The sequence below is a fragment of the Misgurnus anguillicaudatus genome, unplaced genomic scaffold, assembly GCF_027580225.2.
Source record: "Misgurnus anguillicaudatus unplaced genomic scaffold, ASM2758022v2 HiC_scaffold_33, whole genome shotgun sequence".
Taxonomy (NCBI): Eukaryota; Metazoa; Chordata; class Actinopteri; order Cypriniformes; family Cobitidae; genus Misgurnus; species Misgurnus anguillicaudatus.
Genome location: NW_027395283.1, coordinates 2,501 through 15,630, shown reverse-complemented (window position 1 = coordinate 15,630; position 13,130 = coordinate 2,501).

Genomic DNA, 13,130 nt, shown 5'->3' with positions numbered 1-13,130 from the left:
CAAAGGCTCAAAAAGATTGTTCACAGTTAAATGGGAAATTAACTGAGAAGCAACCACTCGCTCCAAAATTTTGGCAAGAAAAGGAAGATTTGATATGGGACGAAAATTGGAAAGGTTTTCATAACCAATATTCGTCTTCTTTGGTACTGGAGTAACTGCAGCAATTTTAAATGCTGAAGGAACAACTCCAGTACACAAAGAGTCATTTATGATACTCAAAACAACTGGACACAGGGAATCAAAACATGACTGAAACAGACTAGTAGGTATGGGATCAAGTAAAGAGGTGGTTGTCTTCATTTGAGAAACCTCCTTATGAAGAGAGATTGAATCAAGTACACAGAAATTAGAAAAAGCAGTACCTGAGTAAGAAAAATTTACCAAAACAGACGAAAGTGAAGTTGAAGCACCTAAACCCTTGCGTACAGTATCAATCTTGGTATTGAAAAAGTTTGAAAACGCATTACATAGTTGAGTTGATGCAGTAACATGTGAAAAAATTATTACAATTAGGGATGGGCATTCGATTAAGTTTTCTTTGTCGATCGTCGGGAGAATTAACGATCGACTATCGATTAATCATTAATATTTTTATAATAAAATTTGTTATTTAACTTTTATACTTAAAAAATGCAATGAATACAAATATACAGCGTGTTTTTCCTCGATGAGACCTTTATTACAAGATCAACTTGTGGCAGACAGTTAAACTATGTTTCAAACATATATGTGCGTGCATGTGCAGTGCTCTAAAGCAGCGAAACCTGCAGCTGCGAGCCAGCGTTCTTAAACAGAGACCTCATTAGTTCCAAAATAAAAAAAAACAAAAAACAGATTCATGTTTAACATTAAATTAAACAAAAAACATAATACTTAGATCTGAAAGGTTTTGTCAAAATGTAACTCAAAATTATTCAAGCCAGAAGAAAGTGCAAGATATTAGCCTTCCTAACATTAGGCTATAACAAATTAGGCATTAAAGCCTCGTGAAAAATAACTAACTTTAGTAACTCGCATAAAACTTCTGCACCAGTCTACTGATTTTTTTTTTGAGAAATAAAAACATGTTTTGGGGTCGGACGCGACCGCAACCCATGGTGACCGTCAGTCCAGCCGCCGCCGAAAACACCCGCTCCAAGGAGACTGACCGGGATGCACAGGTACCTCAGCGCTAACTTGGCTTATTCCGCATACAGAGTATGTGTGAAACAGCGTGCGTTTTGTGAGCCCCATTCACCATTGTATAATTATACTAACATAGTCTTTTAGTTTTTATTTGTTGTAAAACAACAGTAGACACAATTTTACTATGGTCTCCAACTCCACAATATAGCCTACCATAACCATGTTATTTGTAGTAAAATTGCGGAAATACAAATCGTTTTTAATCTGCAAAAAAAACATTTTCACAATGATAAAATCATGGCTAATTTTCCTAAGGTAGTAATTACAAAATGATATATGTTTGAAAGACGGAGATGCGCACCTGTCAATCTATTACATAACAGAGCGAGGCCAGAGACAAACGTGCTCCTAAACGGGAGTAATATGGAATAATGTGTGCATCTTTGAATAACTGTAAGTATACATTTCTTTTAAATATATTTTGTCATATAAAGTTTTGAGACATGGCCTAATAATGCTTTTTTCACTGTTATTGCTCATTTAGACTTATTGTGCGGGTAACAGCGTTTTTGACGCATTTACCTCAGAGATTATTTTAGCAATATTGCTTTTTTCCGGTAATAATAATACAATTTATATTTCAATCCTGTTTCATTGTCTGTTTATTTATTTCATTATGCTGTTATGTTAATGTGAGGATATTTATTTGCCATATGAAACGTGCCGTTAAATGAATACTTTTATATAATATTCAAATTATATGCGGAATAATGTGTGCATCTTTGAATAACTGTAGGAATACAGTTGCTTATTTTTGTCATAAAGTTTTGAGAAATAATAATATTGTGAGGATTTATTTCCATATGAGACGCTTTTTGTCGTTGAATACTCTCGTTTATTATTTGGAAATCATATACATACATAGTAGGAAATATATAATGTGGAAGGGTAGACTTGCAAAGTTACTCTGCTTATTTTTATTTATGATAACTTATATGTGGAGATAAATAAAGCATTGCAAAACTGCTGATTTGATCCATTCAGATCCTGACCACCAGGCTACAGATTTTAAACATCCTTAATCCACACTTACTAGTCTTAATTGATAACAAATTAACGTTATCGACGAAATTCTTAACAATCAATTATCGATCGTCGATTAATTATGCCCATCCCTAATTACAATTCAGCAATTTGTTCATAGAATGAAACAGCTGTTTTGGATTCCTTTGGTTGTCACCAATCATCTTTTTTTTTTTTTTTTATAACTTTTATTTGTCAAATGCAAAAAGTACAAACATAAGGTGCATACAAAAATACAATGTCTTTTGTTTTTTAAACTTAACAACATCCCCTCCCTCCCTCTCCCTACCCACCCCAGACCCATAATTCACTTGTACATTAAAAAAAAATATATATATATATAATAATAATAATAATAATAATAAAAATAAAAAATAATAATAACTACCAGTAATAAAAATAATTATGTACTCATTATACATATACATACATTTAAATATACCGATGTAATTAAAATTATAATTCTTACAATTAGTACATAGTAGTAGTTACCAATACTAGTGCAAGTTGCTAGTACTAATCCTTAATTGTACAAAGTAAATGTCAAATAGTTGCTGCTTACTCCTCAGACATCAGAGCAAATTATTTGCTATGTTGAAGTGTCTAGATCTTGGGGGGGATTTCTGCCGCTGGTGGAATGGAACTGAGGAAGCTGAGACTTTACAAGGAGACTTCCCCAGCTGGCAATTTATCTAAATAATCAAGTAGTGGTCTCCAATGTGTGTAAAACTTGCTAGATGACCCCATAAGTGAGAATTTGATTTTCTCCAGTTTCAGAAGACCTAAGATGTCGTGTAACCAGACTTTTAGTAATGGTGGTTGAGGGGACTTCCACAATAACAAAATTCTCTTACGAGCAATAAGGGAAGCAAAGGCAATTACATTATTTTGAATGGTAGTTGTAAGGAGGTCGTCTGGGGGCTTGCCGAAAATGGCGATATGTGGGGTTGGGGTTACAATTATGCCTAGTATATCCGAAATTGTTTTAAAAAATAGTCGCCAGAATTCAGACAACTTGGGGCATGCCCAAAACATGTGGGTAAGATTGCATGGAGTCTGCGAGCATCTACTACACTTCCCATCAATTTTGTCTGGAAAGAGCTTTGATAATTTGTCTTTACTATAATGTAATCTGTGGAAGACTTTAAATTGTATTAGTGACAATCTAGCACAGCTGGATGACGAGTTAACAACTTCCATGGCTCCCTCCCAGAATTCTTCAGAAAGATTTAATTGTAGTTCTGACTCCCAATTCATCTTGATCTTATTTAAAATAGATTCACTGTTTAAGGAAATTAAATTATAGAGAAAGGAGATGTGGCCCTTTGACATGTTTTTAGCCTTAAGGGCCAGGTCTATCCCGCTGGGTGTTGGTATCTGTGGGAATGATGTGGCGTGTGTTTTCGCAAAGTCCCGCAACTGGAAGTATCGGAAAAAGTCTGATTTATGTAGATTGAAGGCAGAGGTTAATTGATTGAAACTTGCAAATATACCATCAATGTACAGATCTCCCAAACTACGCAGCCCTTTGTTTCCTAACACTGAAAATCGTGAGTCAGTCTTTGCTGGAATGAACAGGTGATTGTTGCAAATAGGAGTTGCTAAAGGGGGGGTAAGCCATCCAAAGTGGCGTCTTATTTGCGTCCAAATTTTTAGAGATCCAACAACAACCGGATTAGAGGTGAAGCTTGAGGGGGAGAAGGGTAAGGTGCTACATGTTAAAGCTAGCAGCGACGAAGAGCAGGAGGCTGACTCACTCTGGCACCAACTGGATTGAGGTGATGTAAACCAAGATAATATCTTATGCATGTTGGCTGCCCAGTAGTAGCCAATTAGATTGGGTAGGCCAAGCCCTCCAGCTGATCTATCCCTGCAAAGCAGTGTACGGCTTGCCCGTGGCCGTTTACCAGCCCAAATAAATGATGAAATAATATCATTTATAGCTGTGAAAAAGGACTTGGGGAGAAATATGGGGAGACATTGAAAAACATACAAGTATCTTGGTAACACATTCATTTTTATAATTTGTATTCTACCGGCCAAGGATAACGGAAGATAATTCCATCTTTGTAAATCAGACTTGACCGTCATTGTTAATGATGTAAAATTTTGTTCTCGAATTGTTCGCAAGGATTGTGTAACTGTAATGCCAAGGTATTTAAATCCTGCGTTGGCTATTTTGAACGGTATAGTTGATGGCGATATGGCTACAGCTAATTGGTTGATTGGGAAGTATTCACTTTTAGAGATATTTAGCTTATATCCCGACAAACGACCAAAAGAATCCAGCAAAGTTATGATACGTGGGATGCTTGCCAATGGGTTACTTATATAGAGAAGCAGATCATCTGCATATAACGAGACTTGATGCTTTACGCCCCATCTTTCAATCCCCTCAAGTCCCTCCTCCATTTTTAGAGCCACTGATAATGGTTCAATCGCTAGCGCAAATAGCAACGGGGATAGTGGGCATCCCTGCCGTGTTCCCCGAAAAAGAGGAAACGGAGTAGAGCGTTGGTTATTTGTGCACACTGAGGCGCAGGGAGAGGAGTAAAGTAATCGGACCCATGAAATTAAGTTAGTATTAAAACCAAACTGTCTCAGGGAGAAGAAGAGATAGGCCCATTCCACCCTGTCGAAGGCCTTCTCGGCATCAAGAGATATTATTGCCTCTGGGACTTTAGAAGAAGATGGGGAGAGGATGACGCCGAGAAGCCTTCTTATGTTAGAGTATGAGTGTCTTCCCCCTATAAATCCTGTCTGGTCCTCTGAAATTATCTTGGGCATGACAGATTCCAATCGCCGAGCTAAGATTTTTGCGAGTATTTTAACATCTACCGGAAGGAGTGATATTGGTCGGTAAGAAGCACAGCTCAGTGGGTCTTTTCCCTTCTTATAAATCAGAGAGATGGAAGCTTGCATAAGCGTGGGCGGCAGGGTGCCTTGATTAAATGAGTAATTAAACATTTCCAGTAGTAGTGGGGCTAGCTGATCTGAGAATTTCTTATAAAACTCGACCGGATATCCGTCAGGGCCTGGGGATTTGCCACAGTTCATTGAGTTTATCGCTTCTTTAATTTCTGAGAGAGTTAGAGCGGCGTCTAGTTTCTGATTGTCCTCAGGTGACACTTTAGGTAAGTCCAATTTTTCAAAGAAGTTATTTAGTTGGTTATCATCTGTGAGGGACTCTGATGTATATAATTGGGAAAAGAATGATCTAAAGGTGTCATTTATTTTGTCCGGGTTGTTAGTTATTGAGTTTGAATCATCGATTATCTGGGTAATTTGGTTTGACGCTGCTTTTGCTTTCAGCTGATGGGCCAAAAGGCGTCCTGCTTTGTCACCATGTTCGTATACTAACCCCCGAGAGCGAAGGAGAAGCTGCTCAGCCTCAAAAGTGAGAAGAAGATCAAGTTCTGTTTGGAGTCTTATTCTTTCTTTATATAAATCTGGTGAATTTACGGACGAGAGCGAGTTATCTAGATCTGCAATAGCTTCCTCCAGCTCCTTCTGCCGAGATCTGCGCAGTTTATTTGTATGTGATGTAAAAGAAATAATTTTACCCCTTATGTAAGCTTTGAGAGTATCCCATAGTATAGATGGGGAAGTTTCATCATTCTTATTAGTTTCACAGAAGAAAGTGATCGATTCCGAAATATGTTTGCAAAAGTTGGCATCTGCCAGCGAGAGCGGGTCTAGCCTCCAATGTCTGAATCCTTTTGGTTTCCTACTAAAGTGAAGGTCCAAGATCACAGTGGCATGATCTGACACTGTTATGGGAAGGTACTGAGTGGAGATGGTCGCTGGAATAAGCTTTTTATCTATCAAGAAATAGTCTATGCGCGAGAATGAACGATGTGCATGGGAGAAGAAAGAATACTGTCTCGCAGACGGATGTGAAAATCGCCATGGGTCTACCAATCCATATTGACTCATAAGTGTGGAAAAGGCTTGGGACATTTTCATGATTGAGGTTAACCGTGTACTAGACCTGTCCAATGTTGCATCTATCACACAGTTCATGTCTCCTCCCATTATCAAAAGGTGAGAATCTAAATTTGGGATGGTAGCAAACAACGAACTCACAAAGTTATGGTCATCCCAATTGGGAGCATAGACAGATACCAGGATTACCTGCTTTTCATATAGCGTACCAGTAACAATAACATATCGACCGTTTGAATCTGTCATTACTTTATCTGAGGTGAAATGGACATTTTTCCGGATTAAAATAGCCGTGCCCCTAGATTTTACATTGAACCGTGAATGAAAAATTTGGTCAATCCAAGGTCTATTTAATTTTCTATGGTCAGAGTTACATAAATGTGTCTCCTGAAGAAACATTATGTCTGCATTTAGGTTTTTGATATGTGTCATAACTTTTGTGCGTTTAATTACAGCATTTAACCCACCAGTGTTTAGTGAGCTAATCCTCACAGTCTGTCCGCCAGCAGTCCCCCCCTTAGTTACATTAGCCATGGTTCAACTTCCCGTGGTAAGGTTGTCAGAACAGTCTCAAGGAGCAAGCAGCAAACCGCAAGTAGGATCTTCTGTACAAAAATAGCCCAGTACAAAATAAGTACACACATAGTACAAAACACAAAATAAAGAAAATCAAGTGAATATATCCCTCCCCATCCCTTTTCCCCTATCCCATGCATCAGAACTAAACCCAAGTAGTCATACTTCCCTTTCTGCGTTGTCTTTCCTATTCCCCTTATTTGTCCCAGCTCCCGCAGCGTAAAGAGCCAATTGGGACCCCTAGTGTAATGAACGTGAACCGTAAACATGTTTTCATAACGGCTATATAGCATGAATAGATATCAAGATAAACTAAATGCCATGGTGTGATTCAAAAGTCACAAAATGATTTAGAATAAAAAAAAAAATAATAATAAAAAAAAAATAAAAAAATAAATAAAAAAACGTATATATATATACTATATGTATATATATATATACATATAGTAATAATAATAATTAAAGAAGATTAAACAAATGTAGAATTAAAAAAATTATAATAAATAAATAAAATAATAATAATAAGGGTATGAATCAATTAACCATTGAGTGAGCAGCAGGTTTAGAACCCCTTTACATCATAGTAATCGTTTGTAGCCATATATTAGCTTGACAACCTTCTAACTTAAATATAAGTAAAATAATATATAATATAATATATAATATAAAATATTGTTGTCTTTGAGTAACTTTAAATTAGAATCTTAGCTTCTGAACCCGCTGGATATCAAATAAGTGATTTGTAAGCAATAAAACAAAACAAACAAAAAGGAAATGTAAATGTAGAGTGAAAAAATAATATATTGGATATTAATCTCGATTAACATCGAGTGAACTGCATGTTTACTACCGTTCCACTCAAAATAATCATTTATAACCATATAGTAGCTTGAGATCGTTGTAACTTAAACATGAAATAAAATAATATAAGCTTTTACTTACTTTAACTTCAAATTAGAATAAAGTGTAGTGTAATACACAACAATATTGTATCTTGAAACCGCTGAGCCAGATGTATGGTTAGTCCAGTATAGTATTTAAGTGATAAACATCGATCCATCGATCAACAAGACCTTACATCTCAATACGAGCACAGCTCCTCCCGTAAAAGATCTAGCTAGGTTAACATGGTCCACAAATGTCGTGGGTAGCATAGCAGTCAAACTATAGAGGCCTCGGGGCCTGCTGATATTTGGCCGCAAAGGTGGTGGCTTCTTCAGGGGATGAGAATCTCTTCTTCGCTCCGTTCTCCAGAGTGATCTGTAAACGAGCCGGGAAAAGGAGCGCTGGCCGTAAAGCGAGGTTGTAAAGTTCAGTCATCACTGCACGATATTTAGCTCGTTCCCCAGCGATTTCTGGTGTGTAATCTTCAAATATCTGGATTGGTATTCCTTGGTATTGAAGTTTTCCACGTCTCTTACGAGCCTCCCGAATGATCAGATCTTTGGTCTGATAGCGATGAAGGCGAAGTATAACCGGTCTGGGCCGCGAGCCGGGTTGTGGTTTAGCGACGAGCGTTCTATGCGCTCGGTCTAGTTCAGGGGGAGACTGAAGGATCTGATCACCCAGTACTTCAGTCAGGAGCTCGGCGAAAAAGCTCGTGGGCCTGGGTCCCTCGATTGATTCTGGGAGGCCGATTATTCTAATATTATTTCTGCGGCTGCGGCTTTCAAGATCGATAGTCTTCGCTGTTAGCTTAGCGTTGTTATCCGCTAATGCGAGACACCTCTCCTCCAGTGCTTGAATTCGTTGGGCTTGCAGCTCAGCGTGGGATTCCAACGAATTCATTCGCTGACCATGTTCTGTTATCGTTGTTTGCATTTTGTCAAGTCTCGCTTCCAGAGCATCGAATGTTGCTTTGAAGTCGGCCGCAATACTAGCTCTGTGATCTTCTAGCATATTAGCAATGGTGGCTAGCGTTGTGCTGCTGTCCGTAGAACAGACATCTGCTTCAGTCTTTTTCGCCGCTTTTGATGCTTTTGACATTTTTTCTAGGATGTTCAAAGTTTTAATGTTGATACTTCAAGTCTCAGTTTTCGGGGATTAAAGAGAAAAGATAAATTTCCGAAATTACTGCTGCGGGAGCTTGAAACAACGCTGCTTTCACATGTTAGCCAAACCGGAAGTCCGTCACCAATCATCTTTGAAAAATAATCAGATCTTACAGATACAATCCTAGCTTTATATAGTTGTAAGGAGTCTCTCCAAGCTTCATAATGAACAGTCAGACCAGTCAGACGCCACTTACGTTCCATTTTACGACAAGATGTCTTCATCGTATGCAAGTCATCATTATACCAAGGAGCAGGACGTACATATGATACAGAACGTGACTTTAGAGGTGCAAAAAAGTCCAGGCCAGACAGGAGAACAGAATTTAACATAAAGACTTTAGTCTCCACAGGATCAGATGAAGAGAAACCGTTTAATGAGGAATCAATAAAAACAGAAAAGTCAGAGGGCTCAATAGATTTCCATTTCCGATATGTCACTGTACGAGAAGAGGAGACACTGGCACCAGGTAAAAACAGATCAAAAATGATAGCCATATGATCAGACAATCCAAGATCAACAGTCGACAACTGAGACACAAGGGATCCACTAGAGATCACCAGGTCTAAAATATGACCTTTATTATGTGTAGGGTGGTCAACAGACTGAATCAAGTCAAAGCACTCCAGTAAAGACAAAAAGTCTTTAGTTAATGCAGAGTCATTTTTGTCCATGTGGATGTTGAAATCCCCCAAAATTAGGATTCTCTCATATTTGAGGCATACATATGACAACAGCTCTGCAAATTCTGGTAGAAAGTCTTTATTTGCCTTAGGAGGCCGATAGACTGTAACTATAGCAGTGGGGAGCGATTCGGAAATTGTCAGAACGAGGCATTCAAATGAATTAAATAACGGAGCAGCTACTGGACTTAAACTGTATTTTGTATTATACAACACAATGATTCCCCCACCTCTACCAGAGGAACGAGGAAAATCAAATAACCCGTAGCCAGCAGGAGTAAGTTCATTAAAAAGAAGACCATCCGACTGCTTGTGCCATGTTTCAACCAGACATAAAATATCAAGTTTATTGTCCACGATGATGTCAGATAGCAACACCGCTTTATTGTTGACAGAGCGTGTATTAAAAAGCGCAGATTTCAACAGGCGCGGGGACTCAGGAGGTGCCCCGGAAAACTCAATCTGTGTGGGCGCAGACAGGTTATTGCAATTAATCCCAGCAGGTCTGTGTGACAGCCTTGGAGATTTACGATGAAATGTGGGATAGGAAACAACATCAGATGATAGATGTATGAAACTGTGCCTAGAAGAGCGATGTATGTAGGGCTTACGCCTGAGAATTCCCGCATCATCACCAATTTTATAAATGTCATTTGCCAAATAAAAGTTCCGTTTAAGTTTCAACAGCTGACAGGCAGTGTACCTTAATGCCATGCAGGAGGAGTCCACACTAACAGCAGTCTCGCAGCAGTGTAAATCCAATGCAGGGTAATAGGAGAGTTGGTTCCAATAGCAGACACTCAGAAGTAGAAATAATAATCCAACGCGTGTTGCGTGATCACACAGCGCCATAAAATAAAACGACACAACGATCTTCAAAGCTCCAAAACGTAATCACATAAAACAAAAATAGAGATAATCAATAATAAAACAATAATAAAACAAACAAAACGGGAGAAAGGAGCGGCAGCCAAAACGCGCCAGCGTTCCCCTTCCTATAACAATGTATGGCAGTATGGCAAAGTAAGGGAAAGTTATGTTGTTTTATTGTCTTTTCAAGTAAAAACACTTAGTGACCCCATACAAACAAAACTACCTGCTGTTTCTTACATAGCTAATAGTCAACATTGACATTTAATCCAGATTTGCTAATCTAAAAAAGTGTGTATCTGGATCAGGGTGATCCAATCCAATTTTGCTTTGAAAAACCAGGACAAAGGTGAGATGGTTTACCAAAAGATTAAACTTTTTGAACAACTGGCCCCTAATAATTATTGTCGTGTTTTTTACACTTTAACTGTCATGTGAGCACCTGTTTTGGGTTTTCAGTCACAAACTCACTAATCAAAAGACCAAAAAATGAAAATTTTAAAGGAGTTTAGGCTATATTTAATAGGCTTATTGAGGAACATGCATGTTGGCTTAGTTCACCCCAAAATGAAAATTTGATCATAAATCACTTACGCCTGTGTCGTCCTAAACCCCAAGTGCTTCGATTCTGTTCAGAACACATTTTTAGATATTTTTGATGAAAACCGAGAGCCCAGCAAACACAGAATGTTCCCATATGGTATTTGTTTTTTTGTTTTCTTGGGAACCAAAACCTCCCTGCTAAAAAATGATAGAAATCATCACATAAATTCTATTGGATGTAATAGTTTTAATGGTATTCTTATTGGTTGTAATGGAAACTATAATGGTCTCTACTGGTATGTGTTGCGTTATTGCAGGGGTGGGCAACTCCTGGTCCTGAGGGCCAGTGTCCCTGCAGACTTCAGCTCCAACACTAATCAAACACAGCTGAAAAATCTAATTGAAGTCTTCAGGACTGTTTGGAAATGACATTCAGGTGTGTTCGATTAAGGTTGAAGCTAAACTCTGCAGGACTGTGGCCCTCGATGCCCACCCCTGCGTTATTGGATCATTTTTGTGCCAATAAAAATGAATGCAAATTTCAAGAAACGAACAAACATGTGAAATGAGAATAAAGAAAAACCAGCTAACAATTTTTGGTTACCAAAACGTTTTCCTAACGTTTTTTTGCTCTAAAATTGTTCCCCTAACGTTAGTTTTTGGTTCCCATAATGTTATTTTTTAAGGTTTGTTTTTGTTAGCCAGGAACGTTTTCTTTACAGAAATAGAACTTTATATTAAGGTTAGTGTAACGTTAAAATAGCATTTTTTTTTAGGTTAGGGTAACGTTAAACTAACCTAAAAATAACGTTCCCCTAATGTTATTCTAACGTTATCATAGGTCTACCTGTGTAGGTCTTTAAAAAATAATGTTTAGCACAATGCATAGGTTGCACCAGTCACTGGGTGGTTAAAAAACAAAAAAATAAGCACTAAAACTAATTTCATTAATAAATTCGTTACAAATACAGAGAATGCATATTTTTGTCTTACTGTAAACTATCAAACTTACAAACAATTTTTTTCTTAGTTTGTTGTAAAAGCTTCAGGCTACATTAAAACAAAGACTTGAGTAAAGAAATCACATTCTTGTGCTGTAATCACCAGTGGATCACAAGTGGGCGACGCTAAAGACAGGTGTAAATGATGTTTAAAATGTTTTGAGCTTGTCCACTTTCGACCACATTAAGAGGTTGTTGACTTAACACATGAGACTGGGTTGTTTTTGTAGTGTGAACGCACATGTGGTTGAATGTCTTCGGACAGTCACACAAGTTCGCTTTTTCTCCCCCTATTTATCTAATCTGATAGCCTGGTTAGCCAGACCTACATCAAGATGTAAGGTCTGGCAACTCTTCACACAAACGGCTCAATGCAAGGGGCGGGATATAAGGTTGTCCCTCAAAATGCCTCTGCACGCAATAGGATAGCGCTATGACCAATCAGAGCAACGAAGAAGGTGACGTATGAGTCCCCTGCGTTTCCCCACCAGTGGAGCTAATTGGTATATCAAACTTTTACCGTAACCAGTCGGCAAAACTCCAAACACATCTTTCTTGCTTAAAAAGGACTTCAGTAGGGTTATTTGCTCTTCTCTCAAAGAAAAACATAAGTCTAAGTCCTCCAGAGTCGCGGCCAAAGCCGCTTTAAAAGAAAGCTGTTCGCCAGCAGCAGCAGCCATTCTTTGTTTTCAAGTAGGAACCGTCGCAGGCAGCTCTGTCGTCATCATGTTAAGCCCGCCCCTCAGACGCTACACACGATGTGATTGGCCTGACCAAATTTTGGGTTTTGGAGCTGTTAAGTGTATTGTGAGTGCCTAGACTAAACCCTGGCAGCAAATATATTTTGCGGCCGCTAGGGTGCGTCTAGATTTCTAGGCTACTAATCTGAGGCACTGAGCAAAATATGTTTTTTTCCCATTTATTTTTTATTAATGTTTTTCAACAGTTATGTACAAATTACTTAGATATATCAAATCAAACATTAGGAGGACCGACCAAGTTTACCTGTTATAATAATCAATAAAAGGTTGCCAAATTGAGTAAAATGTTTGTTCTTTTTTTCTTAAAGAATACTTAATTTTTTCCAATTGTAAATACGCCATTACATCGCGAAGAAGGTTTTGATGACTAGGAGGAATTTCATTTTTCCAGTTTAGTAAAATTAGGCATCTGGCTAGCAACATCACAAAACACAATACATTAATTTGTGAGCTATTCAAATGTATGTCTGCAGGTACAACACCAAATAACG